The sequence below is a fragment of the Suricata suricatta genome, chromosome 16 (genome assembly GCF_006229205.1).
Source record: "Suricata suricatta isolate VVHF042 chromosome 16, meerkat_22Aug2017_6uvM2_HiC, whole genome shotgun sequence".
Lineage (NCBI taxonomy): Eukaryota > Metazoa > Chordata > Mammalia > Carnivora > Herpestidae > Suricata > Suricata suricatta.
The window spans coordinates 10,993,242-11,003,635 of record NC_043715.1 but is presented as its reverse complement, the minus strand read 5'-3'; the positions used below and the strand labels follow the sequence as shown (position 1 = coordinate 11,003,635).

The 10,394-nt window shown below is 42.1% G+C and overlaps 1 long non-coding RNA gene across 1 annotated transcript; it reads left to right on the top strand.

The window, feature by feature from the left end:
* The first annotated feature begins 336 nt into the window (after positions 1–336).
* On the top strand, positions 337–5,505 carry LOC115281054. Its single transcript, XR_003904048.1, has 3 exons — positions 337–474; positions 4,955–5,016; positions 5,428–5,505. It is a non-coding gene; the product is annotated as an uncharacterized LOC115281054 (long non-coding RNA).
* The last annotated feature ends 4,889 nt before the right edge of the window (positions 5,506–10,394 follow it).

Genomic DNA, 10,394 nt, shown 5'->3' with positions numbered 1-10,394 from the left:
ACCCAGCTGTCCCTGTTCTTTGATATCTTGATGAAGGAGTTGCATTGGGATCTTCTAATTGCTTTGAGTGTCAGTGGAGGTTTTTGGTTTGGAAAATATTTCATATTGTGTCTGGTGGAGGAGGGTAAGATAATTTGTACACTTTAGGGACGCAAGCTAATTTTGACCAAATAAATGAACCACCGTATGTTTAAGAAGGGCCACTTATTTCATGGCCACCCTCAGGCACCAGCCTAGTCAGGTCGTGTCCTCCAAGTGGATTCTACTTCACCAATTGGTTTACGTCTTTGCCCTGTGATTTCTTTCAGCCAGTGAGGTATGAGTGGGCCTGACGACGCAGTCTGCACCGTCTCTGAGCAGAATTCTCCCACCTTTTTGAGCCACTGCTCTCTTCTCACTACTGTGCCCTGTCTTAGATAATGATGATCCCGTTGACCTGAATCCCAGAAGGATGAGAAACAGACTTTTGTTGAGGTAAGCCGCTAGTGTTTTGAGGTCACTTATTACCATGACAAAATTGACACTCACTAAGTAGATATTCAGATTTGGTGGTTGTATCTTAAGCTCTATGATCAGGGTTAAGCCTTCATTTTTGTTTATTTTAATTTTTTAATGTTCATTTATTTTTTGAGAAAGTGAGTGAGAGCAAGCCAGGGAGGGGCAGAGGGAGAAGAGAGAGAAATCCTACGCAGCCTCTATGCTGTCAGCACAGAGCCTGACTCAGGGCCCAAACTCACGACTCTGAGATAATGACCTGAGTCAGAATCAAGAGCTGGATGCTTAACTGACTGAGCCACCCAGGAGCCCCTAAGTCTTCATTTTTAAATAATTATCTGAATATTCCCAGAAACCCATTTGTTAGAGCCTCCCCTGCCGGCTGCTTCTTTTAATGCAGTAAATTTTCATGAAATTTAGAAGGGTATGAGATTCATTTTCTAAATGAAAAGTTCCAAGAGACTTGTTCTTAACTCAGGTGTGAAACCTAAGATAGTACTAGTAGGACAGGCTCCATTCTCTTGAAGATCATGTGAAGTTACGTGCTCAGGTGGTCAAGTGACATGCAGAAAATAAGGACTGTCCCTGGACGTAAGTGCGGCTCAGAATGGTGCCTGCAAGAGATGAGTGTCTCCATCTTGGAGAAGATGTTTATTTGTACTTTAGGAAGAAAGGACGCAAAGGAGTAAAACAAAGACCTCTCTGGATTTAGTTATCCAGTGATCCTCATCTCTTTGTTAAAGAGTGGAGACAAGGGTCTCCTGGGTGACTTAGTTGGTGAAGCGTCCGACTTTGGCTGATCTTGAGTTCTGTGAGTTCGAGCCCCTTGTCAGGCTCTGTGCTGACAGCTCAGAGCCTGGAGCCTGCTTTGGATTTTATATCTCCCTCTTCATCTGCCCATCCCCTGGTCGTGCACTCTCTCTCTGTCTCAAAAATAAATAAATATTAAAAAAGAAGAAAAAAAGTGGATACAAATCCAGTTTCACAGTCAATATCGGGGGGATTTTGATTTGGAGAGTTAACTGAAATAGCAAAGATTCGGGCCTTGTCAGAGAGGGGTGAGGCACTCCCACCCTGGTAGCAGAAGGGACTAGGGGAGGTCAAGGCAGGGTTTCTCCTGACTGTGAGCAGAGTGAGAAACAAAGGCCCTCCTTCCCAGGGCTGCACATGTAATCACAGAGTTGTGCATCGCACTTTTCCAGAACCACAACCTCTTCCACTGGAGGCAGTGGCCCTGTGGTTTACGTTTAAATCAAATCACCCAGCCCCACCAGGGCGAACTAATGACACACTGTCTGACACCACACATTTCCATTTCTCATATGCGCATAATTCTTTTTTTTTTTAAATATAATTTATTGTCACATTAGCTAACATACAGCGTATACAGTGTGCTCTTGGCTTTGGGGTTAGAATCCCGTGATTCATCACTTACATGCAACACCCAGCGCTCATCTCACGTGCCCTCTTCATTGTCCATCACTCATTTTCCCCTCTCCTCAGCCCCAATCAATCCTCAGTTCTCTGTATTTAAGAGTCTTTTATGGTTTGCCTCCCTCTCTGTTTGAAACTATTTTTTTCCCTTCCCTTCCTCCATGGTCTTCTGTTAAGTTTCTTAAACTTCTCTTTCGCACATAGGAGTGAAAACATGTATGCATATAATTCTGATGTTGTTGATGTCCACAAGCACACCATGCCATTGTTACTTGACTACAGATTTGTTGTAGGACCCTAACTATTTCTTTTATCTTCTGTAACACTCATTTTACTTCCTCATCTGCTCTCATTTCATAGCAGCAATAGCCTGGAGGGTCTCAGAAAGATAAGCAGATCTCAGATAAGGGTCTAGGGTAAGCAGAAAGATCCACTTGTATGTATAGTGTGGTCATAGAAACCTTAGGTGACTAGGGGGAGTGGAATCCAACCCTGCTCCCCTAATGAGGGTGGCAAGGAGCCTGGGCATGGCCCAGTCCCCATGGCGGGGCGGGGGTGGGTTGGGGGAGGAAGGGAGCATTTTCCTGATAGCCTTACTCCAGTCTGCAGTGGCTAAAGGGATTGTTCTGACCCCTCCCAGGGGCCTCATTCAAACACTGTTCCTGGTCCTGCTTGTTCCTTACGGATCCCCCCTCCCCCACAATCCTCCTTGGGATTGTTGTTGCTTTTGCAGAAGGACCTTTTAGGATTTCCACTTATGCTGGGTGATTTTGGGGTGAGTGCATGGAAAAAGACATTTTCTCTGGATTTTGTACTGCCATGGAACAGGGTGGTTCCATGATTGGTATTTTAATAGTAGGGAGGGAAGCTTGAGCAAGGCTGGCACCATAATTGTGAGGGAGCAGCAGTCACTCACTCTGTTGGTCAGGAGAGAGCAGTGGGTATTTGTGGCTTAGACAATGTTGCAATTTGTCTGTGCCCAGCAGGGTCATAATGTGATCTTGTTTGTGTCTTGATCCGTCACGGCCACAGAGTGGACATGTCTGATGTCCATAGTCTGTAAAAACATTTATGTTCTGCAGAAGAACACCAAGATGTAACTGAGGGTACGAGGCGCTGTCCTGGGCATCAGGTGCAGCTTTGCTCTTTCTCACACGTTGCTTTGAGAAGTGGGGGCAGGAGGTGAGCTGGAAAAATGCAGCCCAGCTGCTGGATCCATTGTCATGTCTGCTCTCAAATTTGGATCTGGGGTCAAGATAGGAGGAAAAGAAAAGCATTGACAGAAAATAACGGAGCCATGAGGAGTCTGACTGAGGGAAGGCGGGTGCCCGGGCTGGTGGCATCCTGGACCTGCTGGAAAGGGCAGGGCCGGTGCCCAGGCAGCCAGGGTACCCTGAGGCCTTCCTGGAGGATCACCTCCTTTCCATTCTCTCCAGATGTCTGACCCCTCTCTACCCTCCCCTCTCTCCAACTTACTTCCATCTATTGCCACCCCTGCCACCCTTCCATCAACCATTTCAGTTCCAGAAAATGTTTAAAGGACAGTCCCACAGGGCTTAAGGCTTCCCTCACTGCCAGATGCCATGTTGGCGAAGGAGTACAAGAGGCTGTACAGTGACCCCCATTTGAGCACCGTGGTGCCTGGCCTATAGCACATCTAGAAATTCTGAAGAGGTAATGGAGCTGATACGAAATAGAAATTTCTATTATGGAAAGTATTTTGCATAAAATATTCACAGTGCTGAAAAAGTACTTCAATTCAGAAAAAAAAATGTAGCTCTTTCTCTGAAAATGTTTAAGCCATTCATGACTTAACAGAATAAAATGGCAGTCTGTACACTGGATCCAATATGTATATGTGGGTGTGTGTCTGTGTGCACACATATTCCTTGGATAAATGTTGGCTGCCAAGTTGACTACTGAGTCATTCTTACGGGCACATTGAATCGACTCTCTTGGAGACAAATTTCCTCCTGGGTTTACAGTGCAACTTTGTAGATCATTTTTGGGGGGATCTGAGGACTTTTTTTCATTTTTCATCCTCCAGGAGGGCACACCTTTCTCTTTCCCAGATTTTATTCTCAAACTCTTTACTTAAAAAGAATATTGAAAAAAGATGTTGGTAATTACTGACTGTTAGCATATGAAATGTTCTTTAACTGATGAATGGATAAATAAAATGGGGTGTATTTTATGATGCATTATTATTCAGACATGTAAATTAATGAAATATATGCTATTAACATGGGTGAACCTGCAAACATTATGCGGAGTCAAAGAAGCCAGACACAGAAGGCCACTGTTGTTTGATTCCATTCATATTGAAATGTCTAGAATAGACAAATCCATAGACACAGAAAGTAGATTAGTAGTTTCCACTAACTATTAAGGGAGGAAGGAAACTGGCACTGAGTGCTGACTGATAGGGAGGGGATTTCTCTTTAAAGATTATGAAGATTTTCTAAAATTAGCTACTGTCAACTACTGGATTGTACACCATAAAAGGATATGTGTTTTTATGGTGAATGAATTATATCTCAATAAAACTGTTATAAAAAAGAGAATTAACTTATAAAAAGACAGTATAATGGAAAGGGTCATGAAATGTTTACCACCCGAGTAGGTGAATGTGCGGAGCAAACTCCAAAAACAATTCGCATTGAAAAATTACTTTAAATGAACATGTAAATGAATGAGTCACACACTATTGTGAAATTTAAGGTCTGTGCTCTTAAAGCTTGTCAACATATTGTATTGACAGACCACAAGTTTTAGATTAAAATTGTCTGATTCACTGTAACTTGAATATTTATGTAATGTATCTTGGACCAGAAAAAATATTTTAAAGCATGCATTTAACTGTGTGGATGAACTTCAAATTTTCAAATGAAGAAATTGACAAATATTGGAAATTTCAAAAGCATGGCATGAATAATATCGGATTATGTTGAAAATGAAAGAACATTAAGACATAATGCAACAGCATCTATTCATCTCCAATGATTCACTTTCTTTCTTCAAACAGAAAATGACATCAATATAAGGAATGTCACTTTATTTGCCCAGAGATATTGCATATGATTCTGTGTAAGTATTAATGATAAATTTAGAAAAGTATTACCCTAAAAAATGATGAAACATAATATTTTGTCAATTGCTAGTATTGGTAATAATTGTATTCAAAATTAAGTTTCTGTTAATATTTTAATAGTTAATAACATAATTATGATACTGCTAAACTAAAGTTATTCTATCAATAATTATTTCATAACCCAGCATTAATTATGAGCCCAGATGATATAAAATTGTTAACAAAATTGGAATTTACAATATGTTTACTACTAGAACACTCAATTATAATTGATGTTCAATATTTTGTTAAATAGTCTATCAAATTATAGTTATTATTGTATCATTTAAAGTTACCCTTTTATTTTAGATACTTTCACATTATTCTGGTTTTCTAAGATATTCATGTCATTTTTTCTTGGCTCCCAGACTTGATGAAATCCAATGTTATCACTGAATCCTACTGTTCTAAAATCTGAGGCCGCTTGCTGTCTGGATGCTACAAGAAGAAATGTGAGTAAGTTTTAGTATCAGTTATATTTTATTTCCACTATTCAAGTTAAGAAGTCCAAAATAGAGTGCCTATTAGTTAGGCTCAATTGGTTAAGCGTCTGACTTCGGCTCAGGTCATGATCTCATGGTTTATGGGTTCAAACCCCAACCACTGACTGTGTGGAGCCTGCTTGGGAGTCTCTCTCTGTCCCTCTCTCTCGGTCTCTCCCCAAGTTATGCTGTCTCTCTCTCTCTCTCTCAAAATAATAAACAGAGTTAAAAAAGTTCAAAATAAAAAGTGAAAATCCCAAGAATGTAACTTTTATTAAATACAATGGAAATGGGTACATACGGAATGTATTTCTTCTCATTCCATCCTAGGGGCCTTTTCAGAGCTCTTTTACATGCATACAGTCGTAAGGAAGCAGTGGTAGTTCTCTGTGAATACACTGATTAAGCTGTCACAGCTGGGATGCTAATGACACCGGAGACCGTGTGAGACCCTGGGAATCTGCCATAAGCAGCCAGAGATTTCATAATGTATTCAGACCTTAAGATTTCCTTTACACCAGGTTTACGTCATAGCACATCTTCTTCCCTCTAATCTTGCATTCATCATAGCACATACTTCATTTTTTATTGCTGATAATCTAGTGTAGCCCTTTTTTCATATTCTTTAGAACATAACACATTCTATATGTGAATGTGAATAAATATACATGCATATATACTTATAGAATAAATGTTTATAATATACTCATGCACTTATATATTCTGATAATATTCTTCTGTTATTATTATTTTTTTATTATTCTATTTTGGCTAAGGAAAGACCTGTTGATGGGGCATCTGTGTGGCTTATTCAGTTAGGCATCTGACTCTTAGTTTCATCTCAAGTCATGAACTCATGGTTGTGAGTTTGAGCCCCACATCAAGCTCTGCAGTGACAGTGCGGAGCCTGCTTGGGATTCTCTCTCTCTCCCTCTCTCTCTGCCCCCTCCCCCCATTCTCTCTGTCAAAATAAATAAAATAAACTTAAAAAAAAGTTGCCTTTTGGAAGGCTGAAATGTCCCAAATATAGTATCAATTCTATAAGTTAGATATGTGAATTTGATAATATCCTATCAATTAGAAGAAATATAAAATGAATAGTCTCACCAAATAATCAAGCCTCAATTCTGGAATCTTTCCTCTGTTCTATTTTGTTTTTCTTAATTATGTACTTATCTCTCAGTCTGCCTACGAAGTACGAAGTGTTATTAAGGGAAAATGCTCCTGTCCGCCGGAACTCAGATTCCATTCTTTGGTCGTAACGAGCCTTGGTTAACGCAATTATTTATCAGAAAAAAAGTTTGTTTTTAGCACATACCATGAGATCATGGGTTCAGTTTACGGTGGAATGTATATTCATTTGCGACATGCGTTTCCTCCTAAGATCCAATTCTAAGACATCCTTAGGTTGGATCCACATCATAATCAAAATTCATAAACTTAAACAAAATTCATAACATCAAGAGGAATAAAAACTGAAGTTCTAATTTTTTATTTTTTTATGACTTTATTATTTTATTTTGAGACACAGAGACAGAGAACAAGAGAAGGGGAGAGAGAGAGAGGGAGACACAGGCTCCAGGCTCTGAGCTGTCAGCACAGAGTCCGACGCGGGGCTCTAACCCATGGACTGTGAGATCATGACCTGAGCTGAAGTCGGACACTTAACTGACTGAGCCACCCAGGCGCCCCTAAAAACTGAAGTTCTAAAGAGAGACATAATTGGAAATAGGATAACAACGAGATTGGTGGGCATTGTGCCCAGGGGGGTGTGCTAACAAACACATCTTTGCTGCGAGGTGATTTGCCTGGACCCATGTTGGGCTTGTCTTGGACACCATTAGATCACTCGGGCACATTTGATATCGAAGGACACTTCAAGTAAGTCAACACTCAGTGATGTGTCCGAGGGTTAGGTCTCATCTTGGGTCATGTTGGTGGTACAGAGCATCAGGCCCAACCTACATGGGTAGTCTGGTTAGGTTCAGGCTGTATTGGGAAGCCTCGAGGCAGATGAGTTCTAGAGCATCACTTAGGATGAAAATACATTAACTGATGGAGACCCAACATACTTGCTTTAATTGGGGACAAACCTGCCAGTCTCCAAAGCATTCATAATTCAGTATAGTCAAAGGAGGCCTAAAGCCATATGATCAAGAAAAATGTTATGATATAGCTAAAAACTCAATACTCCTTTGGTTGAGGAGGGAGGGTGCTTTTCCTGGGCTACTATTTCCCTCTGGATAACAACGTGGTAATTGGTCTTCAGAAACTAACCAAGTACAAGAAGACACTTTGGGAATTTTTAAATAACAGTCTCATTCATCTGTGGCCAAGGTCAGACATGTGCATTACTGCATCCTTTATGCCCATCTCCACAAGACTGGGAAGTCGTCTGTATTTTGTTAACTTGAGCAACAGAACACATTTACTTCTGGACCCCACCTCATTAAGATCGGCCATTCTCAAGGACCTGAGGGTCATCAGGAAAGTGACCTGCTATAGCCCAGCTTGTGCGTAGAAGGTTATTTCTGCCTGTGACTTGCTATGACCTATGCACCGACAATACTGCGAGGGTCGAAGGGCAGCCGCATGCCCACCGCCTGTGTAGGTGTCCTTGCTGTCCTGTGGCGGTGAGAGGAAAACGATCCCGGGAGACGTAGGGGTTCCCAAGGTCCACTTGTGGTGGGCTGGACCTCAACAGGGACTAGTGCCTCTTGGGTATGTGCCCTTGCTCTGTTCTGGTGGAAGACAGAGCTCTAAACTGCCTGTGTCTGTCATCTCCACCTGTCACCAGGCTGGCCAGGCCATGGCTAAGGATGGAGGCGGCAATCTGGGGGCAGGGGAGGGTCGACAGCTCTGCTGAGGTAATTCGCATTCCCAAGATAGGCCTTGTGATGGGGAGAGAGAGGTGAAGGACATTAGGACAGAGAAGGGAATTAGGGGTCCTACAAAGTGTTTTCGCCATCATACTGTGGCGTTGGGCTGGCCCTGGTAGAAGAGCACTGGGCTGCAGTGTTAGCCTGAGGAGGCTGGAGCACCTTATGCACCCCAGGGACCCAGTCACCGAGTGTGCACCGTGAGAGGCTGGTTCTGAGGGCTGATAGTCAAGGCCAGTGGGGTCAGCGGGGGTGGAATAGGATGCTATAAGGAAAACATTGTGGAATTTGGTTACCTCTGAAGGAAACCTTGCTCTCTGTGTTGGTAAGTCTGTGCGGAGATGGATTTTGAGGCTGGAGGCTGAAGGCATCTGAATCCACAGGCAGGTCTCCTTGGAGCTGTTACTACATTTAAATACGTGACAGATACAGAAGGAAGAGATGCTTGGCCTAGAAGTTCCACAGACTACTTTCTTTCAAAAATTACTCATCGGTTAGCTGTACCAGTCTTTACAAGTAGCATCAACTCAAGATAAACTCTCATTATGGGACCTTAAGAAACAACCATCTCTGAAATACTGTCCTTACACAGTTTAGGACAAAGAAACAAGGCACTCACCCAAATTTATTCCCAAACAAGGTCCATTTATGAAGCACTATCTTAAAAATAGTAATTCTTTTGAGCTTTAATTTTGAGCAAATATATAATTACTTAGCAATCATAGTGAAAACAATTACAAGAAAGCCCAAACTGACATCAGAAGAGGGAAAAAGTATTCCTGTTGTCATTCCATAGTAATGAAAAAAGTATAATTCATATTTTATATAGTGAACATTTATAAAAAACTACCCTAAAAATTATAATCTTGTTAGTTCTCCATTTGAGATATTGTACAATCACTTAAATAAAGCAGGGAAACAAAGAGAAAGGATTCAAAATTATTTCAGAAGAAAGACAATGTTCTTGCTGTGTCTCTGATGATTTTAGTGGACTTGTTAAAAAGAACAAAGAAACTGTCATTACACCACTTACAAATATAACAACATGGAAACACTGAATCTTGGGAGTCACATTGAAAAAACCTACAGTTCTAGAAATATTACTAAGAATTACTGGCCTGTCAAGTTTGCACGTGGAGCAGTGAGTGCTCTGTGCAAAAGCTCTGCAGGTCGCCAGTGGCTGGGAGTGAGGCAGAGACCTTGCCACACTCTGAACTTGAAGACAGGCTCAGACTCAAGTGCTGGTGATGCCAGATGGTGACACGAATTAGTGACTGTGCCCTGCTGTCCTCAGGGCAGCTGGGAAAAAAATGGAGGTTATTATTTCAGAGAAGCCCTGCAGTGTTTCTTCTAATCTTACCTAAGGCACCTACTCGTGTTTATTTTGGTAGTGAGCTCTAAAATCTTTTGTTGGTGTGTAAGCAGTATCACCTTGGGGCCTCACTGGGATCCCACTTGGGAGTGACTTCTTAAACATTTCTCTCCTGCTCTCACGGAGCCCGAAAGGCCCGCTCTAGCTGTGGTTTCCTTCACCCCAGGGAGAGTTCTTGCCGTCTGGCCCTCAGAGTTTTCTGCTGAGCCCCTCTCTCCTACTAGGTCCCCACTGATGGTTGATTCTGTCCCTGATGCTTCCAGCCTACACGCGCCTGGCCCCGTCCAGCGCTTACTCACAATAGCTGTGTTTCCGTCTAATGTGTGAACGATGCTTACCATTTTCCTCCAGGTAAGGCCCTCATACGGCCAACACATTGAAGCCATCTACAAAGCAAACACTGTTTAAACACAGGCAGACAGTTTCTCAGAGAGTGAGAAGTGGATGGAATTTGGGGATAGAAGGCCTGCATTCAGTACCAGGTGTGTCATGAGCTTCGTTTGTGATGTGCTAAAAGGAACAGCTTGGTGGAGGGTTTTCATGTGCCAAGAGCTTTACATAAATTCTTCTCCAGCAGGAGCACCTGGGTGGCTCAGTTGGTT